The 26,257-nt window shown below is 42.4% G+C and overlaps 1 long non-coding RNA gene across 1 annotated transcript in view; it reads right to left on the minus strand.

Annotated features, from left to right (window-relative positions):
- Positions 1 to 2,176: 2,176 nt before the first annotated feature.
- LOC126249813 (uncharacterized) overlaps positions 2,177 to 26,257 on the minus strand; it is a 54,279-nt gene continuing 30,198 nt past the window's right edge. The window contains exon 3 of the long non-coding RNA XR_007545670.1: positions 2,177 to 2,309. This is a non-coding gene — a long non-coding RNA (uncharacterized LOC126249813). The remainder of the gene's footprint in view (positions 2,310 to 26,257) is intronic.

Here is a 26,257-nt window from a genome sequence, read left to right on the forward strand (position 1 = left end):
AGCAGGAAAGAGACAGAAGTACACGCTCGTGTTAACATTTTACTTATAAAGGACGGAACACAACTAAATGATCCATCTGAAGTATGTGAAACTTTCAGGCAGTACTAGTGGATGGGTCGGGCAAAAACCAAAACATTCAAATAGTAATATAACACCTGTTGGAAAAAAGTAAGAGAGTTGAATTCCTATCACTTACAGATGAATCATAAGACAAAAATATAACTAGATACTTAGAAAACAGAAGTTGAGATGGGCTGGATGGTACGTTTCCTACAATAATTAAGTATATTTCCAAATACCTAACAAAGCATCTCACGTTTTCCGTTCAAATACTGAAGAGGGAATATTTCCAAACGGTCTCAAGAAAAGAAAAGTATTTGTATATATAAATGGGGAGACAAACGTAATTCTGGCAACCACAGACCTATTGCTATCACACCTGGACTGTCTACAATTACAGAAATAGCCATAAAGGATGGGATAGTAAATTTCATAGAGAAACATAACGTAATAAATAAAGCACAGTATAGTTTCAGTAAAAGTCGATGTACAAAGACAGCAGCTGCAGACTTCACAGCGTGTAAAGTAAGAGCACTGGAGAAACAGAAACAGATTTGTAGTCGATTCATCGACCTATCAAAGGCTTTTGATTGTATTTGTCACAGACTTCTGTAATATAAATTAAACCAATAGGGCATAAGACCATAGCAAATGATATTATCAAGTCATTTTTTGAAAATAGGTAACAATTTCTAGAGATGAAACATAAAAAAGGGCAACTGATTAGAAACTGCACTGTCAACTCTGAAAGAGGTAAAACATGTTGTACCACCAGATTCGATTTCCGAGTTAATTAGCGGTGAAGATAGACAGACCATTATGCGCCAAATTCTTGGGACCCACCAGAGACGGTGACGCCAAACGTGTTCTTCATTTGGTTTCCTAAAATCGAAGAAAAGTGCGATACAAATTTTGGACTTGGGACGTTAGTAAGGTTCGAACCTGACCCAGAGGCTGAGCGCTCTCTTTCGCTATGAGAACAACTGACACTAATTGTATCTGGCGGGCCGCGTGCATTTGCATGCACAATTTCCCGATTAGCTCACTTCAATGTTAATTAATTTGGAAAGGCGCAGTGCATCGAATTTTTTTCTTCACAATTATTTCTCAGCACAACCTACCCTGCAACATCCTTACAAACTTCTCACACTGTTTGTGACTACCTTTATATCTAATTTTTCTGACGTGCCAGAAACTGTAAATGAAACAATAATAATATACACTGACGCCGAATCTCTAGCAGTCACCAACGAAACTGCAAAAGACCCAGAAATGATGCGATGTTTTGGGATAGATAGGGCATGCAATTATTTCCAGGGGTGCAACCTTTTTACAAATGGAAGCAAAACAGTTGTTATGAAAATACTAGCAAATACGGCAATCAAAGCAGACCATCTTGATATCAAGCTTGGGGTTCAAGTGTTCAGAATTTCATTGTAGGTAGTTTTCGTGTTTGATGGTGGACAATTTCGTGGCATGGGAGACACATATAGACAAAAATCTAAGAAATTATGACAAATATTTTTCTCCTCAGAAAAATGTTACAAACTGTCAATCGTGACACTTTAATAAGAGTCTATTATGGTCTAATTTATCCACACATTTCATATTGTATACCTGTTTGAGACAGTGCCGCTAATATACACGTATGTATATTACTCAGGTTATTCAGTGCGAGTTGTAGAATGTTTAATATGATTGTAATAGCTGACAGAGAGTGGTTGAAAGTTTTGATGTTCAACTGATTTGAGTGCTGGTGTAAACTATTTTGTGGAAGGGTTCATGGACAAGTGAGTGGGAAGACATTGGGTGGCTACCGCGCTATACAAGCAGTCTGAAGCTAAGTGACAAAGAACATGAAGTATCAGGATGTATATTTTATAACAAAGTGCTATGCTGTATCAAGATTCAAACAAAAAGTAAGACATCAGCTGGTGTCAACCTGTTATTACAGCCTAAGTAAAAAAAACCTCAGTAAGAGATTCTTCTACAAGTTCTATGTAAAATCTTGTAACAATGTACTGGCTACTGTATGTACGAGGGTTGGAACTTTAATAGTGGCAGCTATTTATTTACAGCTAGTACAAAATAGATACGTGTTTCAAAGTTTTACTGACCTTCAAAGTAGTCACCAGCATTGTGTATAACCTGTTGCCAGCGATGTGGAAGTTGTAGGATACTCTTAGCAGTGCCAGTTGTGTTGACAGTTCGAGCGGCGCGGTGTATTGCCCGACGAATTTGTAGCAGTTCTGAAGCAAATGCCGTGAAGTGTTTCCATCAGATTAGAAATAGAGTTGAACTCATAAGGGCTTAAGTCAGGGGAGTGCAGTAGGTGGTATAGCATTTAGCAGCCCCATCAGTCAAACAAATCAGTAACAGCATGCATTGTATGTGCTTCAGCATTGTCCTGCAAAATGATGGTCAGATCCTGCAGAAAGTATCATCATTTTTGTGTCTATGCTGGTCGTAGGTTGTGTTTGAAAAATGAACAGAATAGACACAGAAGTGATGACACAGCTTCACTTCTCCCGGTATCTCGTCTCCTACCTTCCAAACTTCATAGAAGCTTTTCTACGAACCTTGCAGAACCAGCACTCCTGGAAGAAAGTATATTGCGGAGACATGGCTTAACCAAGCCTTGGGGATGTTTCCAGAATGAGATTCTCAGTCTGCAGCGGAGCCCCCAGGCTGTGGCTAAGCCATGTCTCTGCAATATCCTTTCTTCCGGGAGTGCTAGTTCTGCAAGGTTCGCAGAAGACCTTCTGTGAAGTATGGAAGGTAGGAGACGAGGTACTGGTAGAATTGAAGCAGCGAGGAGGGGCCGTGAGTCATGCTCAGATGGTAGAGCACTTGCCCGCGAAAGGCAAAAGTCCCGAGTTCGAGTCTCAGTCCGGCACACACTCTTAATCTGCCAGGAAGTTTCATATCAGCGCACACTCCGCTTCAGAGTGAAAATCTCATTCTGCAGTGATATGCGTGTTCATTTAATTATGAAATGAATGGATTAATTTTTTTCCTCTACATCATTTAAGACTAATTCAGATACTGTTCTAAATTAAATTGTTCGAGGTCCCGTAAAGGGTAACTAATTAACCTGACGTATCACTGGGGTAAGACTGCCATCACTTAAATTGCCGCCATCAGACAAAAACTTCGAAAACCACCGACATGTGGGTCAAATTGAATTGATTATTTTCCCGGACACAAACAGTCCGTAGACGACAATTTGGCCGATGGCACAATGTTCTGTTGAGACCGAGGATATGAGAGAATAAATATCTCCTCGCTTTCGGTGGTAACAATGCCAATGGTCGCGCGCCTCCTACCTATCAGCAGATATAAAATACACATGACAGTAACACGGATTTTTGAAAGCGCATTATAGAGACGTAGTACTAATCTGCAGGAAGGAAAATGAACATAAATGAAATCAGTTTTATACAGCTTAATAGGTAAAGGGAAATGACATTCAAGGCATTCAGTTGTCTGGCGGGCGGGGCAGCGTCGCGGTGTGTGCAATCGCGGAGCTTCTCATTGTCTCAATAAACAAGTATGGAGAATATAGGGTGTTCCAAACTTGTCTTTACAACTTCGATCACATATATTTCAGAAATGGGGATAGGTATAAAAGCGCGGTTTGCGGCATAATGTTCATATACACCTAAGGTTCTAGCAGCTGTTTAACAAGGTTCAGTGCGCTAAGGTGACCGTTTTTTCTTGAGCCACATTCAGGACACATTAAAAAAACTGCTATTACAAAAAATGTCTGAATTTAACGTAATAAATGCACACTATCTCATTAATATGTACATTAATTTACATTTTATTGGTTCAAAATGGTTCAAATGGCTCTGAGCACTATGGGACTTAACATCTATGGTCATCAGTCCCCTACAACTTAGAACTACTTAAACCTAACTAACCTAAGGACATCACACACATCCATGCCCGAGGCAGGATTCAACCTGCGACCGTAGCAGTCGCGCGGCTCCGGACTGAGCGCCTAGAACCGCTAGACCACCGCGGCCGGCTATATTTTATTAGTACCTTCTAAGATACAGGTGTGCGAGCAGATATATAATATTTATGAGTGCTGTAAATTTTCTTCGGCATGTCTATATTGTTCAACAGCCTTATGAAAACATTCAACTCGAGTTTCATAATAATTCACTCTAGTCACTAACAATGCTTTTGTAGTTTCTACAACAAAGTGTGTTTGGTCACTGATCCATACGTTATTCATCTGGGAACATGCATTTTCAGTAACAGCATACTGACACAGGTGAAATGAACATACATTTCGGGATACATCGTTTCATAATGTTAAATCTGGTACAAATAGGTGTCCCGAATTACTTTTGAAAAAATTCGAGACAGAGCTAGAAAAATCATGACTGTCACCAAAAAAGGTGGGACCAGGGACGGATGGTCACCTTAAATGCGTGCCGGATCTGTAGCACACCTGTTCTCTAAGCGATATTCCAGTTCCATGTGCTGCCTAGGATGTCCTCATTAAAGTGTAATATTGATGCTCTGATACGTGCTCACAGTTCGTGCAAGTCCCGCCCGAAGAAAAAAATGTAATGGGGTTCCTCAGGATCCGGGTGTCAGATCTGGTCTGTACAAACCATTCCACACACTGTGTCAACTTCAGGAGGGTAGTCAGTCAATAACTAACATGGGAAAATAAGAAAAAAACAGCTTCAGGTATGTGTGAACACTGTGCCGCAAACCGGACCTTTCTACGTATTCCCATTTCTAAAATATACTTGATCAAATTTGTAAACACATTTTTGGAACATACCGTACTGTATGCGCATAGGAGAGCGGATATGCGTGCTTTCGGCTGCGTTTTTAATAGACTAAAACGAAGAAACTATCTATAGTTAGTCTTTAATGAATTTTTATCTGTGGTTTATTATGATCTATTTTCAGTCAATAGAATTTCCACAGGCATTTTAAAAGGTCCAGGTTTATCCCGGACAGTTTCATAAAAATCCCTCCAGCACGCCTATGTACGTCCTCAAAACTAGGACAAATCCAGGAAAATCCGAACATATTGCAGCCCTAGTTGAGGGTGCAAAAATGAGCGCAATGGTTCGCTTAGGGACATATGAAGAAGAGGAGAACCTTGCCTCGTTTTAGCAACACTTTGCATTCCGTTTCATAGGCATGTGTGATGATGTCCACAAATGCAAATCATATGAATATTCTGCCATTTAATTGTGTGGAAGGTAACTATTTTGTACAGCAAACTACGTTACCAGCTACAAACGCATGCCCCACATTTTCAGTTTTTCAGGTAGTGTCATAGCTATTAAAAATTCACAGGTACAAATTTTCAGGACTATCTCGTGGCGTTAGGGATCTGTACGGGGCTAGGAGACATTATTTTATATTTATTAGCCAGTTTGAAAACCATCTTATATTAAAAAGTTTTTCTATTTAAATAATTATCTTCTGCTTTTTAGCCTTGTCTGTGTGAAATTTTTCAGTTGATTTCAAACATATTGGTGAGATTAGAGCAGGACACGTGGTAAACTTCAGGCTTATTTCAGTTTCCCTTCAAATGGGCCAACTAGTATATTGCTTCCTCATAGACCCATCTCTCCAAAAGGCCGCGGATGTAAAAACTAGAGAGAATGGAGCTGACAGGGAAGCTTAGCGACAATCGTTCTTAAGTGCGAAACATTCGAGACTGGAACAAGAACACAGCAGTGGCACACCGAGTGCCTGCTCTCCGTCACCCACCAGAAAAGAAAGCGAGTTAATATTGCATTGTCATCCAGTTCCGAGCTAAGTTGAAACTTTCAAGTCTATAGCTTATACGAAAGTTAGGTTAAAATCAGTTGCAAAATTTGTACCGAACAGACAGACCGACGGAAAAACAAAGTACCCTCCAGCACACGTCAGAATCGAAAGCGAGTTAATATTACAGTTCTGAGCTATGTACACAGAAGAACCAAAGGAACTGGTACACCTGCCCAATATCGTGCAGCGTCCCCGCAAACACGCAAAAGTGCAGCAATACGACGTGGCATGGACTCGACTAATGTCTGAAGTAGTGCTGGAGGTAATTGACACCATGAATCCTGCAAGGCTGTCCATAAATCCGTAACAGTACGTGTGGGTGGAGATTTCTTCTGAACAACACGTTGCAAGCCATCCCAGATATGCTCAAATAATATTCATATCTGGGGAGTTTGGTGGTCAGCGGAAGTGTTTAAACTCAGAAGAGTGGTCTTGGAGACACTCTGTAGCAATTCTGGGCGTGTGGGGTGTCGCTTTGTCCTGCTGGAATTGACCAAGTCCGTCGGAATGCACAATGGACATGTATGGATGCAGGTGATCAGACAGGATGCTTACGGACGTGTCACCTGTCAGAACCGTACGTACACGTATCAGGCGTCCCACATCACTCCAACTGCACACGCCCCGCACCATTACAGAGCCTCCACCAGCTTGAACAGTCCCCAGCTAACATGCAGGGTCCATGGATTAATGAGGTTGTCTCCATACCTGTACACGTTCATCCGCTCGATACAATTTGAAACGAGACTCGTCCGACCTGGCAATATGTTTCCAGTCATCAACAGTCCAATGTCGGTGTTGACGGGCCCAAGCGAGGCGTAAAGCTTTGTGTCGTGCAGTCATCAAGGGTACAAGAGTGGGCCTTTGACGCCGAAAGCCCATATCGACGATGTTTCGCTGAATGGTTCCCACGCTGACACTTGTTGATGGCCCAGCATTGAAATCTGCAGCAATTTGTGGAAGGGTTGCACTTCTCTCATGTTGAACGATTCCCTTCAGTCGTCGTTGGGCACGTTCTTGCAGGATCTTTTTCCGGCCGCAGCGATGTGGGAGATTTGATGTTTTACAGGATTCCTGATATTCACGATATACTCGTGAAATGGGCGTACGGGAAAATCCCAACTTCATCGCTACCTCGTAGATGCTGTGTCCCATCGATCGTGCGCCAACTATAACACCACGTTCGAACTCGCTTAAATCTTGATAACCTGCCATCTTCGCCGCAGTAGCCGATCTAACAGCTGCGCCAGACACTTGTCTTACATAGGCGTTGCCAACCGCAGCACAGTATTTTGACTGTTTACATATGGTTCAAATGGCTCTAAGCACTATGGGACTTAACCTCTGACGTCATCAGTCTCCTAGACTTAGAACTACTTAAACCTAACTAACCTAAGGACATCACACACATCCATGACCGAGGCAGGACTCGAACCTGCAACCGTAACAGCAGCGCGGTTCCGGACTGAAGCACCTAGAACCGCTGGCCACAGCGGCCGGCTCCTGTTTACATATCTATGTATTTGAATTCGGATGCCTATACCAGATTCTTTGGCGCTTCAGTGTCGAAACCTTCAAATCTCTAGCTTATCTGGAAACTAGTTTAAAATCAGTCCAAAATTTCTACCGAAAAATCAGACAAAAAACCGACCTAATAAAAATGTGTAAAAAAGTGACTGTTCAATTATACGTACACAAATTCACAGTGTAGCACCAGATATTAAACATTTAAAACCAACCAAAATCTGATATTTTATGCCACTAATACGAAAATTCGCATTTCAGTAAGTAAATACATACATGCATTTTGAATGTACTTTGTTTTATAAAACAAATTTTTTATCCAAATCTTCTTGAAATAAGATATTTTATTTGTCTCAAAAAAAAGTTGTCAACCCTATTCATGTTTCCTGTATAACCGAAAAGGCTTAAAAATATGTAAATAAAATCTCTCAGACCCGATGAATGAGTGATAAGATCATATAATTGCCGAAACCGATGGAGACTTCTTTCAATCGGTTGTCTCACACTGTGAGTGAGTGTAACAATTCATATACCTGTAGCTGACATTGCCGTAGAGAATAGTTTCATTCGGTTGTTTCATTCGAATGAAAAATCGACTGAACGAAAAAAAAGTTGACTGATCAATTGATTGTTAAAAACAGTCTATTGTCCATCACTACATGATGATCGAAGCTTTTTTTCATATTCATCGTGACAACAATTAAGACATTAGCATACACATAACAATGATAGAGAAGTTTTTCGTGGATTTTATGGATGAAATGAAGAAGCATGAACAATTTTTTTTTTCTGAATTAGCTCTCAATGGCAGAATCTTATTCTCGCTAGGCAAAGAGTACGACAATTTTAAGTTTCTGTGAAATTTTATTCCTTCAGCAAACAGACTCTGATCATGTTGATTAAAAACTGTGCACGACTGAATTGCGTGACGTGGGAGCAGTGGAATCAGCTGCTTTTATTGTAATCACAGATCCCAGGAAGAAAACCTCACTTGAAATGAAAGAGAATAGTGAGAAATCAAAGAACAATATTGAATGCACAAAATTAAAATTCCCATGTTATAAATGTGGACTGGTAGTCCATTTGGCATCAGTGTCCTAGCGAAAGAGACAGATAAGACAATCAGTGACAGACAGTCTGAGAATAATGTGGCATTTCTGTCTTATGCTTTGCGTCCCTACGTAAATAATTTTGTTGAAGTTGACAGATGGTACTGTGAGAGGGTCGCCACATATCACGTCAATGTGAATAGGCAGTAGTTTGTGTCGTATATGATATTCGTCATACCTGAAAGGTTTTCGTTTAGGAACGAAGTTTATGTGGGCTGACTCATAGAAAAAGAGACAGTAAAATTCAAGTCTCATTTTAATTTAGCCTTAAAATGCTTAGTTCATTAAAAGAATATTTATTTGTTTTCTGTTTAAGCAGCTGACCAAAAGGTTTTTGCACATAGCAAAAGCTTCAAACTTACAGAAACTAGAAAAAGCGATGATTACAGTTATGTCAATCTGTGGTCTGTATGTGCTTGAAATATATATCATTAAATCAGTTCTATCTCTTCAAGTGAATTTGGTCGGGTATACTGCAGATGTACCATGAAGAACTTGGCCATCAACACAAACAACACGTGAAAAGCTTCTGAAGGCAGATGAACTTCAATGTGGATGGCTACAAAGAAGAATTCTGAGATGAATTTTTCTATTCGGAAAACGCGTCGATTGCCATTCAGACACAGAGTGAATCAACTAATAGTTACCGGCGAGGAAATCCGTGCCAACACGAATTAACTTGTGCCGATGGAATCACTAAAAAAGGCAGGATACTAAGGGTGTTTTCGAGATAAATTTAGCTAATGTAGTATTTTCTACCTAAAACAGAAGAGTGAAGTAAGCACCGTTGTGGTACGACTGTCGAATGAAGCCAAAGCAAACAGTTATACACTCCTGGAAATGGAAAAAAGAACACATTGACACCGGTGTGTCAGACCCACCATACTTGCTCCGGACACTGCGAGAGGGCTGTACAAGCAATGATCACACGCACGGCACAGCGGACACACCAGGAACCGCGGTGTTGGCCGTCGAATGGATAGGGGGTGCTGGCTAGCTGCGCAGCATTTGTGCACCGCCGCCGTCAGTGTCATCCAGTTTGCCGTGGCATACGGAGCTCCATCGCAGTCTTTAACACTGGTAGCATGCCGCGACAGCGTGGACGTGAACCGTATGTGCAGTTGACGGACTTTGAGCGAGGGCGTATAGTGGGCATGCGGGAGGCCGGGTGGACGTACCGCCGAATTGCTCAACACGTGGGGCGTGAGGTCTCCACAGTACATCGATGTTGTCGCCAGTGGTCGGCGGAAGGTGCACGTGCCCGTCGACCTGGGACCGGACCGCAGCGACGCACGGATGCACGCCAAGACCGTAGGATCCTACGCAGTGCCGTAGGGGACCGCACCGCCACTTCCCAGCAAATTAGGGACACTGTTGCTCCTGGGGTATCGGCGAGGACCATTCGCAACCGTCTCCATGAAGCTGGGCTACGGTCCCGCACACCGTTAGGCCGTCTTCCGCTCACGCCCCAACATCGTGCAGCCCGCCTCCAGTGGTGTCGCGACAGGCGTGAATGGAGGGACGAATGGAGACGTGTCGTCTTCAGCGATGAGAGTCGCTTCTGCCTTGGTGCCAATGATGGTCGTATGCGTGTTTGGCGCCGTGCAGGTGAGCGCCACAATCAGGACTGCATACGACCGAGGCACACAGGGCCAACACCCGGCATCATGGTGTGGGGAGCGATCTCCTACACTGGCCGTACACCACTGGTGATCGTCGATGGGACACTGAATAGTGCACGGTACATCCAAACCGTCATCGAACCCATCGTTCTACCATTCCTAGACCGGCAAGGGAACTTGTTGTTCCAACAGAACAATGCACGTCCGCATGTATACCGTGCCACCCAACGTGCTCTAGAAGGTGTACGTCAACTACCCTGGCCAGCAAGATCTCCGGATCTGTCCCCCATTGAGCATGTTTGGGACTGGATGAAGCGTCGTCTCACGCGGTCTGCACGTCCAGCACGAACGCTGGTCCAACTGAGGCGCCAGGTGGAAATGGCATGGCAAGCCGTTCCACAGGACTACATCCAGCATCTCTACGATCGTCTCCATGGGAGAATAGCAGCCTGCATTGCTGCGAAAGGTGGATATACACTGTACTAGTGCCGACATTGTGCATGCTCTGTTACCTGTGTCTATGTGCCTGTGGTTCTGTCAGTGTGATCATGTGATGTATCTGACCCCAGGAATGTGTCAATAAAGTTTCCCCTTCCTGGGACAATGAATTCACGGTGTTCTTATTTCAATTTCCAGGAGTGTATTATCAAACACTTCAGACTTGGTGGAGGAAGAGAGTACAATAACAAGAAAGATTCGAAATTACTGGCAGCCAGAAGCATAGAGCTTACTTACTCTATCCTGTACACCGCAACAACATATTGTTGCAGAATGAGAGTCGCACTGTTGTGGAGTTTGTACGTTATATGTTGAACATGAGGTACGCTCCAAAGGAGTTATGGACAGAAGGATGTAATATTTCCACATAATTCTTAAATTTCAAGGAAAAGTCTATCGTTGAAAATAAATCTTCTTATGAGTTGTGCTATGGATTACAAGTGTGAAATTAAAATCACTATCAAATAATTGGAACAGAATATTATATGCATGTGAATACGAATCTTGACAACAAGGCAGTGTTTCCCCATCTGGTTGAATACGTGAATGACAGAGACGACGTAAGGTAACGATTTCGTCTCAGATGAAGCTTGTTCTGTGTATGATGTAAAACCTCAAGATTTATGCTATATCAGCACCAAATTTATGGAATTTAAAGATGCTACTGATATGATAAAGCAAACAAAAAATGTCAGCCATCACAGAACAGAAAGTTTAAGTGAAAAGGAAGAAGATTTGGATACGGCATCAAGTTTTGGAAGAATTCGAGTATTCAGCGAAAAGGAACGCGAAAAGAAGTAACCGGAATTAATGGACAGTGGAGATTATGTGTATATGTTTCCATCACCAAGGATGAGTACCCAAGTTTGTATCCTGAAGCCTTGCATTCTAGCAATAAAAATATGTTGCTGAAATCCATTCATGAAGAGTTGAACGCTTTGAAAAAGTTATTACTTGGGTACGTACTACTGGAGCGTTCAAGAGGTGTACAATTTTTGCAGAATCGATGGGGTTTGTGTCATAAAATTTCAATAATGGGAAAATTCACTTCAAAGATAGATAGCGGCGGAGACAAGGAATTGACTATTAGGAAAAAATTTATTCCTGTTACACTTTATGGCGTTGTTTCAATCCTACTGGCAGTGGCCACTGCAATGAAAATTAAGCTCGAACAATGTGAGATGATAACAGCTTTTCTTAACGGTATCCTCAAAACAAGCTCTGTGTATGGACGAATCGAAGATTTTGAAGGTGATACTGGATGTGTATATGTGCTGAAGAAAAGTCTTTGTGGTCTCAAACAGGCATTGTATTATTGGGACAAATGGTTCTTAGATGTGGTCATCAGTCCGTAGACCGGTTTGATACAGCTTCCTATGCTAGGCTGTCCTGTGTAAGTCACAAACTACTATAAGTTATTGCTTTAAGAGCAAGAATGAATGAACAGTGGAGATTATGTGTATATGTTTCCATCACAAAGGACGAGTATCCCAGTTTGTATCCTGAAGCCTTGCACTCTAGCAATAAAAATCTGTGGCTGAAATCCATTCATGAAGAGCTGAAGACTTTGAAAAAATATGATAAGGCAAATAAAAAATGTTAGCCATGACAAAACAGAAAGTTTAAGTGAAAAAGAAGACGATTTGGATGCGGCATCAAGTTTTGGGAGAATTCAAGTATTCAGCGAAAAGGAACGCGAAAAGTTGTAACTGGAATGAATGAACAGTGGAGATCATGTGTATATGTTTCCATCACCAAGGACAAATACCCCAGTTTGTATCCTGAAGCAACCTCTAGCAATAAAAATCTGTCGTTGAAATCCATTCATGTTAGCCCGTCGACAAAATTTTTCTTGGACCGTGATCGTGTACTAGTGGATAGAAACTGAACTGTAATTCGTCACCTAAAGAATGCAACAGATATTCCAGCGGGAATCGAACCAACGGTATTACAGTAGAAAAGTAAAAGTTGTGGTCATGCCAGTCCAATTAGACAAGAGTATTTCCAAGCATAAACACTGCTAACAAACAAAACTAACTGCTGTATTAAACTTTACTTGAATTAGAAATCTGTTTGGTGAATCGGGCACGAAAACAACAGCGCTCCATACAATATAACAGCCAACAAACTATTCATGAGCAAGATTGATAAATGTTTAAAATGTATTCGCAACAAATTTTTACACACTAACGTACACTGTCTTTAGTGTGTGAAGGGTAGTGCTTAACACTTAACAAACGGATAATATAGATAATTTGGACATGAAGTGCTTTCAGTACTTCACTATGAAAGGACAGTAGTTTTACAGCTGTTATTTTTAAAAATCCAGAAACACTAGGGAAAACTTCAGCAACAATAAGAGGAACCTGTCTAGGTAAATGACTGATTATAAATCAGTGTTCACGACATAAACTTAAGGATGGAATACTTATTATTAGAAAGTTCAGCAAATCACTGGTACATGCTCATATGTGCAATACAAAACTTTACTTGTTCTGAAGGTGATCGTTTGATGATCTTCCGTGGCAAAAGAATAACGATATTTGGTGTGATCATGGCTCTGCTCTGCGAAATATCTTCTTGGAGTTTGAATTTGACGATTCAGAACAAATCAATCAGTGCCATGATATAAATCCACATCTGAGGCATAATTATTCCACTCGGCAAGCACTCGGGACGTTAGCTTGTTGGATGATGGCCACAGACCGTATCTGCGACCAAGGCTTCTCGCACTACTTCGTCCTAAACCACCTTCCTTCACGCCCGCCTAAGTCGTTTTCCTGTGGAGGGAACCCCTAGAGCTTTTAGATTCATACAATCCTACAGTCTGTATGCGTGAACCATTTATATATACAATAATATAAGGACTGAACCGTGACGTGGCGAGAATCAGTGATCCAGACGACCAACGCGGGACAGTCTATTTCTGATAGCTAGTCGCTTAACAAGAGAAGAGAAAAAGACAGTTGGTCAGCAACGTGGGAGATGAGGTGAAGAACACCAACGGCTTCTGACGTGGATGAAAGACGGTAAAGAAAGGGGGACGAATCATTTTCTTCTGACAGTGATTCATCAATGGTAGTAAATGCAGGGAGGATGGACCTCACAAGGGAACCTCCCCATCGCACCCCCCCTCAGATTTAGTTATAAGTTGGCACAGTGGATAGGCCTTGAAAAACGGAACACAGATTAATCGAGAAAACAGGAAGAAGTTGTGCGGAACTATGAAAAAATAAGCAAAATATACAAACTGAGTAGTCCATGCGCAACATAGGCAACATCGAGGATACTGGATGCCCACGAGCGTCGCGGTCCCGTGGTTAGTGTGAGCAGCTGCGAATCGAGAGCGCCTGGGTTCAAGTCTTCCCTATGATTTTGCGAAGCTGCACAGGTACACAGAGCAGTATTGTTTACGTGATCGTGTGTCAATTATCAAAGTTCAGGCACTCACACAAAATCAACTTCGCACTCCAAAATTCCAGGACATGTTCAGATCTGCTGGGACATATGCAGGATTTGACGGTCTACACACGGAAAAATTAGAAAATGTTAAAAACATATGTTTTGACAGAGCACAGGGAAAACTGTGCGACTGTGAAACTGTTGCATTCATTTGTTGCAGTTTATGTGACAAACTCTTGTGTTTTCATCACTTTTTTGGGAGTAATTATCATATCCACAAGAAAACCTAAATCGGGCAAGGTAGAAGAATCTTTTTACCCATTCGCCAAGTGTACAAGTTAGATGGGTCGACAACATATTCCTGTCATGTGAAGCACATGCCGTCACCAGTGTCGTATAGAATATATCAGACGCGTTTTCCTGTGGAGGAATCGGTTGACCTATGACCTTGCGATCAAATGTTTTCGGTTCCCATTGGAGAGGCACGTCCTTTCGTCTACTAATCGCACGGTTTTGCGGTGCAGTATCAAAACACAGACACTAAACTTATTACAGTGAACAGAGACGTCAATGAACGAACGGACAGATCACAACTTTGTGAAAATAAAGAAAGTAAACTATTCACTCGAGAGGAGACCTGAACCCAGCACTTCTCGTTCCGCAGCTGCTCACGCTAACCACGGGACCACGGCGCTCTTGAGCTCACAGTAACCCTGATGTTGTCTATCTTGCGTATGGACTACTCAGTTTGTATATTTTGCTTATTTTTTTCATAGTTCCACACAACTTTTTCCTGTTTTCTCGATTGATCTGTGTTCAGTTTCTCAAGGCCTAGCCACTGTGCTAACTTATAACTAAATCTGAGGGGGGTGCGATGGGGAGGTTCTCTTGTCAGTAGGGTGTGTTCAGCGGAAGAGGCGAGCCACAAATCCACGTCGCGTCTGACTTGCAACAAGCGGCTATGTGGCCAGTGTCTGTCTGCATGTTGGTGGCGGGTGCAAAAATCAGTAGGTCTGTTACCAAAGTGATCCGCTACAACAGGCGTCTGTTTCCATATTGGGCGGCCTGTTAAGATGTATCTGGCGATCCTATCACAAATGTAACATCCCACGAAGTGGTTTACACCCCATCCTAGATATGATGGTAAACACTCAATGGGAAAGTACTCCAGGACGTAAATAATCCTTCATTACTGAAGATAGAGATGCATCTAGGCAGTCGGGCTCTGGAGAGCTTTGAACATCATGTAAGGAAGAGAGTTTCCTAAAACTTCTCGCATAAGGACTAAAAAAATCTGCTTCGGACATTGAATACCAACACTTTACTACATCTACATCTACATCTATACTCCGCGAGCCACCTTACGGTGTGTGGCGGAGGGTACTTATTGTACCACTATCTGATCCCCCCTTCCCTGTTCCATTCACGAATTGTGCGTGGGAAGAACGACTGCTTGTAAGTCTCCGTATTTGCTCTAATTTCTCGGATCTTTTCGTTGTGATCATTACGCGAGATATATGTGGGCGGTAGTAATATGTTGCCCATCTCTTCCCGGAATGTGCTCTCTCGTAATTTCGATAATAAACCTCTCCGTATTGCGTAACGCCTTTCTTGAAGTGTCCGCCACTGGAGCTTGTTCAGCATCTCCGTAACGCTCTCGCGCTGACTAAATGTCCCCATGACGAATCGCGCTGCTTTTCGCTGGATCATGTCTATCTCTTCTATTAATCCAACCTGGTAAGGGTCCCATACTGATGAGCAATACTCAAGAATCGGACGAACAAGCGTTTTGTAAGCTACTTCTTTCGTCGATGAGTCACATTTTCTTAGAATTCTTCCTATGAATCTCAACCTGGCGCCTGCTTTTCCCACTATTTGTTTTATGTGATCATTCCACTTCAGATCGCTCCGGATAGTAACTCCTAAGTATTTTACGGTCGTTACCGCTTCCAATGATTTACCACCTATGGCATAATCGTACTGGAATGGATTTCTGCCCCTATGTATGCGCATTATATTACATTTATCTACGTTTAGGGAAAGCTGCCAGCTGTCGCACCATTCATTAATCCTCTGCAGGTCTTCCTGGAGTACGTACGAGTCTTCTGATGTTGCTACTTTCTTGTAGACAACCGTGTCGTCTGCAAATAGCCTCACGGAGCTACCGATGTTGTCAACTAAGTCATTTATGTATATTGTAAACAATAAAGGTCCTATCACGCTTCCTTGCGGTACTCCCGAAATTACCTCTACATCTGCAGATTTTGAACCGTTAAGAATGACATGTTGTGTTCTTTCTTCTAGGAAATCCTGAATCCAATCACAAACCTGGTCCGATATTCCGTAAGCTCGTATTTTTTTCACTAAACGTAAGTGTGGAACCGTATCAAATGCCTTCCTGAAGTCCAGGAATACGGCATCAATCTGCTCGCCAGTGTCTACGGCACTGTGAATTTCTTGGACAAATAGGGCGAGCTGAGTTTCACATGATCTCTGTTTGCGGAATCCATGTTGGTTATGATGAAGGAGATTTGTATTATCTAAGAACGTCATAATACGAGAACATAAAACATGTTCCATTATTCTACAACAGATTGACGTAAGCGAAATAGGCCTATAATTATTCGCATCTGATTTATGACCCTTCTTGAAAATGGGAACGACCTGCGCTTTCTTCCAGTCGCTAGGTACTTTACGTTCTTCCAGAGATCTACGATAAATTGCTGATAGAAAGGGGGCAAGTTCTTTAGCATAATCACTGTAGAATCTTACGGGTATCTCGTCTGGTCCGGATGCTTTTCCGCTACTAAGTGATAGCAGTTGTTTTTCAATTCCGATATCGTTTATTTCAATATTTTCCATTTTGGCGTCCGTGCGACGGCTGAAGTCAGGGACCGTGTTACGATTTTCCGCAGTGAAACAGTTTCGGAACACTGAATTCAGTATTTCTGCCTTTTTTCGGTCGTCCTCTGTTTCGGTGCCATCGTGGTCAACGAGTGACTGAATAGGGGATTTAGATCCGCTTACCGATTTTACATATGACCAAAACTTTTTAGGGTTCTTGTTTAGATTGTTTGCCAATGTTTTATGTTCGAATTCGTTGAATGCTTCTCTCATTGCTCTCTTTACGCTCTTTTTCGCTTCGTTCAGCTTTTCCTTATCAGCTATGATTCGACTACTCTTAAACCTATGATGAAGCTTTCTTTGTTTCCGTAGTACCTTTCGTACATGATTGTTATACCACGGTGGATCTTTCCCCTCGCTTTGGACCTTAGTCGGTACGAACTTATCTAAGGCGTACTGGACGATGTTTCTGAATTTTTTCCATTTTTGTTCCACATCCTCTTCCTCAGAAATGAACGTTTGATGGTGGTCACTCAGATATTCTGCGATTTGTGCCCTATCACTCTTGTTAAGCAAATATATTTTCCTTCCTTTCTTGGCATTTCTTATTACACTTGTAGTCATTGATGCAACCACTGACTTATGATCACTGATACCCTCTTCTACATTCACGGAGTCGAAAAGTTCCGGTCTATTTGTTGCTATGAGGTCTAAAACGTTAGCTTCACGAGTTGGTTCTCTAACTATCTGCTCGAAGTAATTCTCGGACAAGGCAGTCAGGATAATGTCACAAGAGTCTCTGTCCCTGGCTCCAGTTCTGATTGTGTGACTATCCCATTCTATACCTGGTAGATTGAAGTCTCCCCCTATTACAATAGTATGATCACGAAACTTCTTCACGACGTTCTGCAGGTTCTCTCTGAGGCGCTCAACTACTACGGTTGCTGAAGCAGGTGGTCTATAGAAGCATCCGACTATCATATCTGACCCACCTTTGATACTTAACTTAACCCAGATTATTTCACATTCGCATTCGCTAATAACTTCACTGGATATTATTGAATTCTTTACTGCTATAAATACTCCTCCACCATTGGCGTTTATCCTATCCTTGCGGTATATATTCCATTCTGTGTCTAGGATTTCGTTACTGTTCACTTCCGGTTTTAACCAACTTTCCGTTCCTAATACTATATGCGCACTATTTCCTTCAATAAGCGATACTAATTCAGGAACCTTGCCCTGGATACTCCTGCAGTTTACCAATATTACGTTAACTTTTCCTGTTTTTGGTCTCTGAGGACGGACGTTCTTTATCAACGATGCTGATGTTCTCTCTGGTAAGCCGTCAGGTATTTTATCGTTTCGCCCAAGGGGAGGTCCCTCTAACCTAAAAAAAACCCCGTGTGCACGCCACACGTACTCTGCTACCCTAGTAGCTGCTTCCGGTGTGTAGTGCACGCCTGACCTGTCTAGGGGGGCCCTACAGTTCTCCACCCAATAACGGAGGTCGATGAATTTGCAACCATTATAGTCGCAGAGTCGTCTGAGCCTCTGGTTTAGACCCTCCACACGGCTCCAAACCAGAGGACCGCGATCGACTCTGGGCACTATGCTGCAGATATTAAGCTCAGCTTGCACTCCGCGTGCGATGCTGGTTGTCTTCACCAAATCAGCCAGCCGCCGGAAGGAACCAAGGATGGCCTCAGAACCCAAGCGGCAGGCGTCATTCGTTCCGACATGTGCTACTATCTGCAGCCGGTCACACCCAGTGCGTTCAATAGCTGCCGGAAGGGCCTCCTCCACATTACGGACGAGACCCCCCGGCAAGCACACCGAGTGCACACTGGCATTCTTCCCCGACCTACCCGCTATTTTCCTGAGGGGCTCCATAACCCGCCTAACGTTGGAGCTCCCTATAACTAATAGGCCCGCCCTCTGTGACTGTCGGGACCTTGCCGGAGAATCGGCCACTGGCCCAACAGGCGAGGCATCCTGTGGTGTCTCGGAAACGATGTCATCACCACTAGGAAGCACCCCGTACCTGTTGGAAAGGGGTAAGGCAGCTGCCACGCGGCCAGATCCCACCTTCGCCTTTCGGCCAGGCACGCGCGAGCCCACCACTGTCCGCCATTCACCCTGGAGTGATGGCTGACCGGTAAGATGCTCACTGCCGGAAGACGCAGCGACATCAGGGGTTCCATGTGATTCCAAGGCCACCGAAGTAGGCATAGGTCTCACCACAGTTGCCCCAACGCCACTACGAGCCGACGCCTGCGCCTCGAGCTCGATGAGCCTAACAGACAAAGCCTCCACCTGCCCCCGAAGAGTGGCCAATTCTCCTTGCGTCCGCTCACAACAACCACAGTCCCTACACATGACTATGTTTACCCTACTCTATACGGTGACAAATTCCCAAGATAATCTTCTGATGACCTACTCTGATAATCAAGAAACACTCACTGAAATACGAGACGCGAAAACTACGCTAGGTTTTCCCAGAAAAACTATTTAAAAGCTAAGCGCAGCAAATAAGTACAAAATAAATTTCTCTCCTAACGATCAAGAACTGTTAGTTTCTATGCAGAGCAGATAAACACAAATAGAATCCCTTCCTTAGTGGAAGGTCGTAAACAAAATGCAAAATAAACGCTTTATACAAACAGTACTCGCTGCTGCTGGTGCTCTCGCTCTGGCTGTCACAAGACAACTGCTGATTCAAGTGACTAGTGGCTAACGGCCGCGAAACAAACAAAAGACGGTTTTAGGGCGCTTTCTGTTCTAAACGATCAAGAAAACACTAAGAAATCTAACACGAAAACTACGTAAAGTTTTATCAAGAACTGTTAGTTACTATGCAGAGCAGATAAACACTAATAGAATCCCTTCGTTAGTGGAAGGTCGTAAACAAAATGCAAAATAAACGCTTTATACAAACAGTGCTCGCTGCTGCTGGTGCTCTTGCTCTGGCTGTCACAAGACTGGGAACATAAACAATTGACGGATGTGTTAAATAGACGCATACTCATACTTCGGGAAACCAGATACGGAGATGAGGATGCATTTGAATCTGAGGGCTACAGTATTTATAAAGGGAAACCGATCATAAAGAATAAATAGAAAGTCACTATGCTTGGACTAGCCTTTAAGGTCAAACAGAATCTAACAAAATCCACTACAAAATTTGTCCCCCCATCGGAGCGTTTAGATCAGCAACAGGGCTATACTATCATAAGTGCACATGCACCTACCAACAACGACAACAGACAAACATCTAGAAAAAAATCGAACCACTTTTGGTACTACTAGAAATCAAAACATCAAAAATACCAAAGTACCATATAAAACTATATGTAGGGGATTTCAATGCACAGACCGGAAGAGAAGTACAGTGTAATAGTAGGAAATTTACCTGCACACAAACGCACTAGGAAGAATGGACTAACTCTCATCAACTTTTGCAATTAGACTTGAAACTAATGCCAGCCTTTCTCAGAAAATCACCAAGGAGGAAAAAGACCTGGTCTTCACCTAATATTTAGTTAGGCTCATATCCACTGGATCATGTGGCAATAACCAAGCAGAACTATAGAGAAATAAGGAATGTAAGGGTCAGTGGAGGAATAGGCATAGATTCGGATCAATTTTAGCAGATATCAAAGCCAAATTCCAACCTAAAAGAACGAAACCCCAAAATTAAAAAAAAGTCCATAGAAACGGTACAAACTTTCTGTCAGACAATAGGAACGAATTCGTTAGAAAGCTTCACAAAAGGAAGATGGGAAATCGGGATGATATCAGAAAAGCAATGATAGAAACGTCGTAAGAACTAGAACAACCACCAGGGAGAAGTAGGCCTAAACATAAATAAGATATGTGACGAAGTGATAGAGTGTAGACTAACAACTTGGAAGAAATGAAATCAAAAATTATTCGAACAGAGAAATGGAAATATCACAAAAACCAATTAGAGAAAATAGATACAACACTAGGGACTTCGACACAGGTTTCGAAGAAGAAACAAAGGACACAAGCCGGTGAGCGTTTACATCAAAGATCCGCAGGCAAACTGATTGCCAACAACAAAGATAGCTGTGAGTTGCTAGCAAAATACTTCAAAAATCATCTAAACTGCGAGGAACCAACGCAACGGCTAATTTTCAGACAGTCTGAAAAGGAAAACTCACAACCACCGTCACTGCAGCAAACTTAACAATTAATTGGCCAGTTAAAAAAGAACAGAGCGCCAGGTGAAGGCGGGATATAAACAGAGATATGGAAACTGCGAAGGAAACGGAGAACCTGAGCCATTTGTGAGGATGTTAAAGATTTCTAGGAGATAGGAAGAATATCGGACGACTGGAAAGAAGCCATAATCCATCCGCTACGTAAGATTGGAGACAGGACTGAGACTAATGATTGCCGATACACATCTCTGCTTCCAGTCACCTACAAAATTATAGCTAAAGCTCTACTGAATAAGGTAGAAGACCAAGCAGAACATACAACTGGCGAGTATCAAGTGGAGTTTGGAAAAAAATACATCGTGCCCAGAGGAAAATTTTAACTTGAAAACAATCTTCAGAATCATAACATCGCAGAACCTTAACACAGTTGTTACATTCATTGATCTGATACAAGCTTATGGTTCTGTAGACAGATAGACAGTGTCCCTAACGCTGGAAGAAGCAGATATCGACAAAATCAGCAGACAATTAGTCGAACAGACACTGACAGTCACAACTTCGGAAGTCAATTTCCTAAGAGAAGTTTCTGAACCGTTCAGAATTAACGCACGAGTTCGGCAGGGCGATGGGCTCTCACCAGATCTCTTCAAGCTGCTCTTGCACAAGGGCATGAGAGACTAGGATAGAGAACTGCAAGAGAAAAACATCGAAGGAATCCATACAGGACAAGGAAGAGAAAAATTTGAGATGAAATGTCTCGCATATGCTGAAGATATTGCAATACTTCTAACCACAAAACAGACGCAAAGATAATGATAGAAACACTTCACAACTGTGCATCTAAAACCAGATTACAAATATCATTTGGAAAAACGGAATACATTGAACATAAATACAGCAAAGAAAATTTGTACAAACACGTAACAGACACATCAAAAGAGTTGATATGTTTTGTTGGTTGTGATGATTCATCACCAAATTTGCCGATGGTACATGAGATACGAGACGATCAAAACATCGTCAGGACGTTCCAGCAACACAGTACAATCATATTAATTCAATTTTACTGATGATTTTGAATTGACTGAATTGTAAGAAATATGTACTGTTGAGTGGTACTTAAGTAAATAAATTAGTGAAATCAAAGTGAACTAGAAATTAGGATATAAATGAAAAACTTGGTTTAGTTTAGAGAGTTACATACTCGCAAGCAGCGGGCCGAACAGCAGAACAGAAGAGACAATGACCATGAAGTCAGCAATTTCCACATAAGCGGGCGCTGTCGATTCAGCCGTCAGGGCATCGCCCGACCGGCTCACGTGTTTCTCAGTTGTCGTATGTGAGCAAAGGCCCTCGCCTACATCCCAAGAGCCAATGACCGACGTTAAGAAGATTCTTCGAGAAGCTTTTCAACGTGACAGAAGAGGCAATGACCGGCTCACGTGTTTCTCAGTCGTCACATGTGATCAAAGGCCCTCACCTACATTCCAAGAGCCAACGACCGACGTTAAGAAGATTCTTCGAGAAGCTTTTCAACGTGACAGACGAGGCAACGACCGTGAAGTCGTTCACCTCCAGTAAACTGAAGTGAATAAATACGCGAGACGCAGTGGGCCAGACAGATGAAGTCAGATGAAGACGGAGACGGAGACGGAGACGGAGACGGAGAGAAGAGACGAAGAAGACGAAGTTTTCAGTCAGTTTCGGTGCTGAAGACCGTCATGTAAGAAGAGTCTGCATCATGCACAGACGAACCAAGTCTGCCGCTGTAATGGAATAGCAAGCAGCAGTCGCGGCGCCAGAAGACAGAAGTTAAAAGGTATTTGAAGTCTGGTTTTTACATACCCGGGTGACTCGTGAGGACGGGAAGGAGACGGCCTCACATCAGCAGTCACCTGTGAGCTGGGATGAAGACCTGACAGCCGAAGACTGGCAAGCGGGAGTCCGTGGTTCGAGTCCGGGACACTGGCCTTCCCCCGCCGCGCCGCTCCGCTGGTCGACGCACAACACACGCGGCCGCATAGAGAAGAGAAACACTGGGACTCCACTCCCAAGGTATCATCCGACGCACGACTTGGCTCGCAATAATTAAACCGGCCACCTCGCGCTGCGCGTCTCCCGTCAGCTGGGCGAGACTGCGACACGAGATACACACCGCTACGCGTAATCAGACGCCGCCGCCGCCGCCGCTGCCGCTGCCGCAGCAGAAGACTTCACAAACGACACAGCTGCCGCTCTCCGAACCAGAATATTCCGTAAGATACAGTTGTACAAATCTTCAATAAAAGTTATTCTTATGTAAAAATGATGTTTCATTCGACCTCATACCCGAGCCAAGGAAGAACCCACCCTGCCCACATGTTGTTAAGAGAGAAAAGTTAATTTATTTAATATTTTCACCCTGACAGAATGCTTTAGAATGCTCATCCTGACAATTGACAGCATCCAAAGAGAAAACCCAGTTACATTTAGTAGCAGAAGTGTCACATTTAGTAACACAATTGTTACATTTGATGTCAGAAGCCGTTTTAGTTGTTACATTTGTTGTCAGAGAAAAAACCCTTGGCTCAATATGAGGTGTGAATGACAGTCACTAAAGGTCCACAGTTAGTATCCTTTAATGTGTGAAAGGATAGAGGTTTGCATAGCAGTCGTAATATTTTCTTTATTTTGAAGGGTATTCTCTCTCATAATTTTAAGAGTTTGTCGAAAATATTTAAACATCTTTTTTATTCAGTGTGGTAAGATTGTGTAACTAATAGTTGTAAAATGATGACACGAAATCGTACAAAGTCATAGTCAGAACCACAAGCGGTTTCTACTGATGAAGCTATTCAGATCTTAGTTAATCAGATAGCAGAGCTTAAAAATGATAATAATATATTGTTTAAACAGTTGAGTGAGGTTAGGCAAACCAGTTCAATCCCTCCCACCCTAGATTCCTCAGCAGCAGCCTTAGTAACTCCTTTTTCAGGTAAACCTGGCGAGGACATAACAGCCTTTTTTGATGATTTAGTAGCAGCTGCAAAGTTAGGATCATGGTCAGATGAACAGCTCTTACAAATGACAAAGTTAAGATTGCTAGGAGAGGCTAAAGCACACGTCTTATACCATGAAGAATTACGGAATGCTCCAACATTTGAGGAATTGAAGAAAGGATTGCTTAAACGTTTTCAAAAACAGAACAGCTGTAGATTTTATAGGGAACAGTTAAACACTATCACTCAGAGGCAAAACGAGTCGTTAGAAAGTTTTGTAGATAGGATTAGAAAAGTTAATATTAACACCTACCAGTTGACAACAAGTGATGAAGTAAATAAAGTTATTTTACAAGAGGCAGAAAATAGAGCTCTGGATACATTTCTACGTGGGTTACCTCTTGAAACGTCCCGTCGTGTCAGGGCAGAGTTTCCTAAAAATTTAGCGGAAGCTGTATCTGTGGCGACAGCTTTCGAAGAAATAGACATTGCCACCAGATACAAGGAGAAGCGAAATGTATTTTCAGCAGGAGTACGATGTTTTAGGTGCGATCGACAGGGACATATAGCAAAAAACTGCAAACAACCTCAATGCACTAATTGTCAAAGAATAGGTCACACATTCAAGGAATGCAGGTCTAAGAAAGTTTTTGGAAATAGAAATCAGTTAAACTCAAACGGGAATGTCGGAGCCGCCGCCAGGCGTTCCCAATAAAATTTCATGCCATTAAGGCGAATGTGAAGGCGAAATGCTGGTTATCTGCTACCATACAGGATAAAGAGGCAAGGATACTAGTGGATACAGGCGCAAACGTATCAATAGTAAGTAATGAATGTATTGGAGAAAAGAAATATGACCCTCCAAGGTATAGATTGAGTGGAGTAGGAGGAGGTACAGTGAAGTCATTAGGATGTACATCACTGATTTTCTATATTCACGGTGTACAATTTCAGGAAGATGTAGAAGTGGTAACAAAAGTAACTGACGGGTACGACGCGATCCTAGGGTTGGATTTCCTGAATAAACATCACGCTAAAATCGACCTCAGACAGCAAACTGTAGAACTTAGCGGAATAGTGTTTCAGCTAGGTGACACCGCTGCAAAGGGCCCTCTGCCGCAAGATTTCCCTAACCGGAAGGCGAAATCAACTATACTGCGTGCAACGTCCTTGAAGGTTGATTCGCGGGATCAGATACCATCTGGCTCAGGAAAACTTTTCTGGATGACCGTTGACCCCGAGGTACCTACAGATACAGTATGTCTAATAGAGCCATTAGAGGAAAATGAGGAATTAGATGTATCACATTGTTTTGTACGTAGAAGTGTTGTACGGGTTCAAGACGTTGAGGGAGAAAGAAAAGTACCGGTACATATTGACAATTTCGGAGTGGAGGACAGAGTTACATAAGGGAATATTAGTAGCTACAGTCAGTACTTTTGAAGAAGAAGATTTCATTTGGTCAGATATTAATGATGGTCAGAAACCAGACGCCTATAAAACCGCATTACGCCAGAAGATTCAGCATTTGCAAGGAAAGGATAGAGACACGATAGAAGCAGTTTTAGTTGAGTTCCAAGATTTATTTAATGCAGAAGGTCCATTGCCAGCAACAGATATCACACAGCATAGGATCCCAACAGGAAATAGCCCCCCCAGTTTATAGGAAGCCTTATAGAGTTCCGCATCACTTACAGCCAGTACTGGATGAATTTATAGAACAGCATCTAAAAGATGGAATTATAGAATATTCTGATTCGCCTTATAATTCAAATATCGTAATTATTCCAAAGAAGTCCCCCGACGGTACGAAACGATATAGATTTTGTTGTGACTACAGATACCTTAACAAACAAACTATCTCAGATGTTTATCCTCTTCCAAACATTACAGATATCATTGACAGTCTGGGTAACAGTAAATACTTTTCAACAATCGATCTACGTAGTGGATATCATCAATTGGAAGTTGCACCTGAAGATAGGCATAAAACAGCATTTTCTACCCCTGGAGGCCACTGGCAATTTAAAAGAATGCCTTTCGGTTTGAAAAATGCACCAGCAACTTTTCAAAGACTACTCGATGGAGTATTGCGAGGACTCAAAACTCAGCAATGTTGTGTATATCTAGACGATATTATTGTATTCTCCAAAGACATTAATGAACATGTTGTGCGTCTGCGTAATGTTTTTCAGAGACTTAGAAAAGCTAAATTAACATTA

Source organism: Schistocerca nitens, chromosome 3 (assembly GCF_023898315.1).
Source record: "Schistocerca nitens isolate TAMUIC-IGC-003100 chromosome 3, iqSchNite1.1, whole genome shotgun sequence".
NCBI classification, from domain to species: domain Eukaryota; kingdom Metazoa; phylum Arthropoda; class Insecta; order Orthoptera; family Acrididae; genus Schistocerca; species Schistocerca nitens.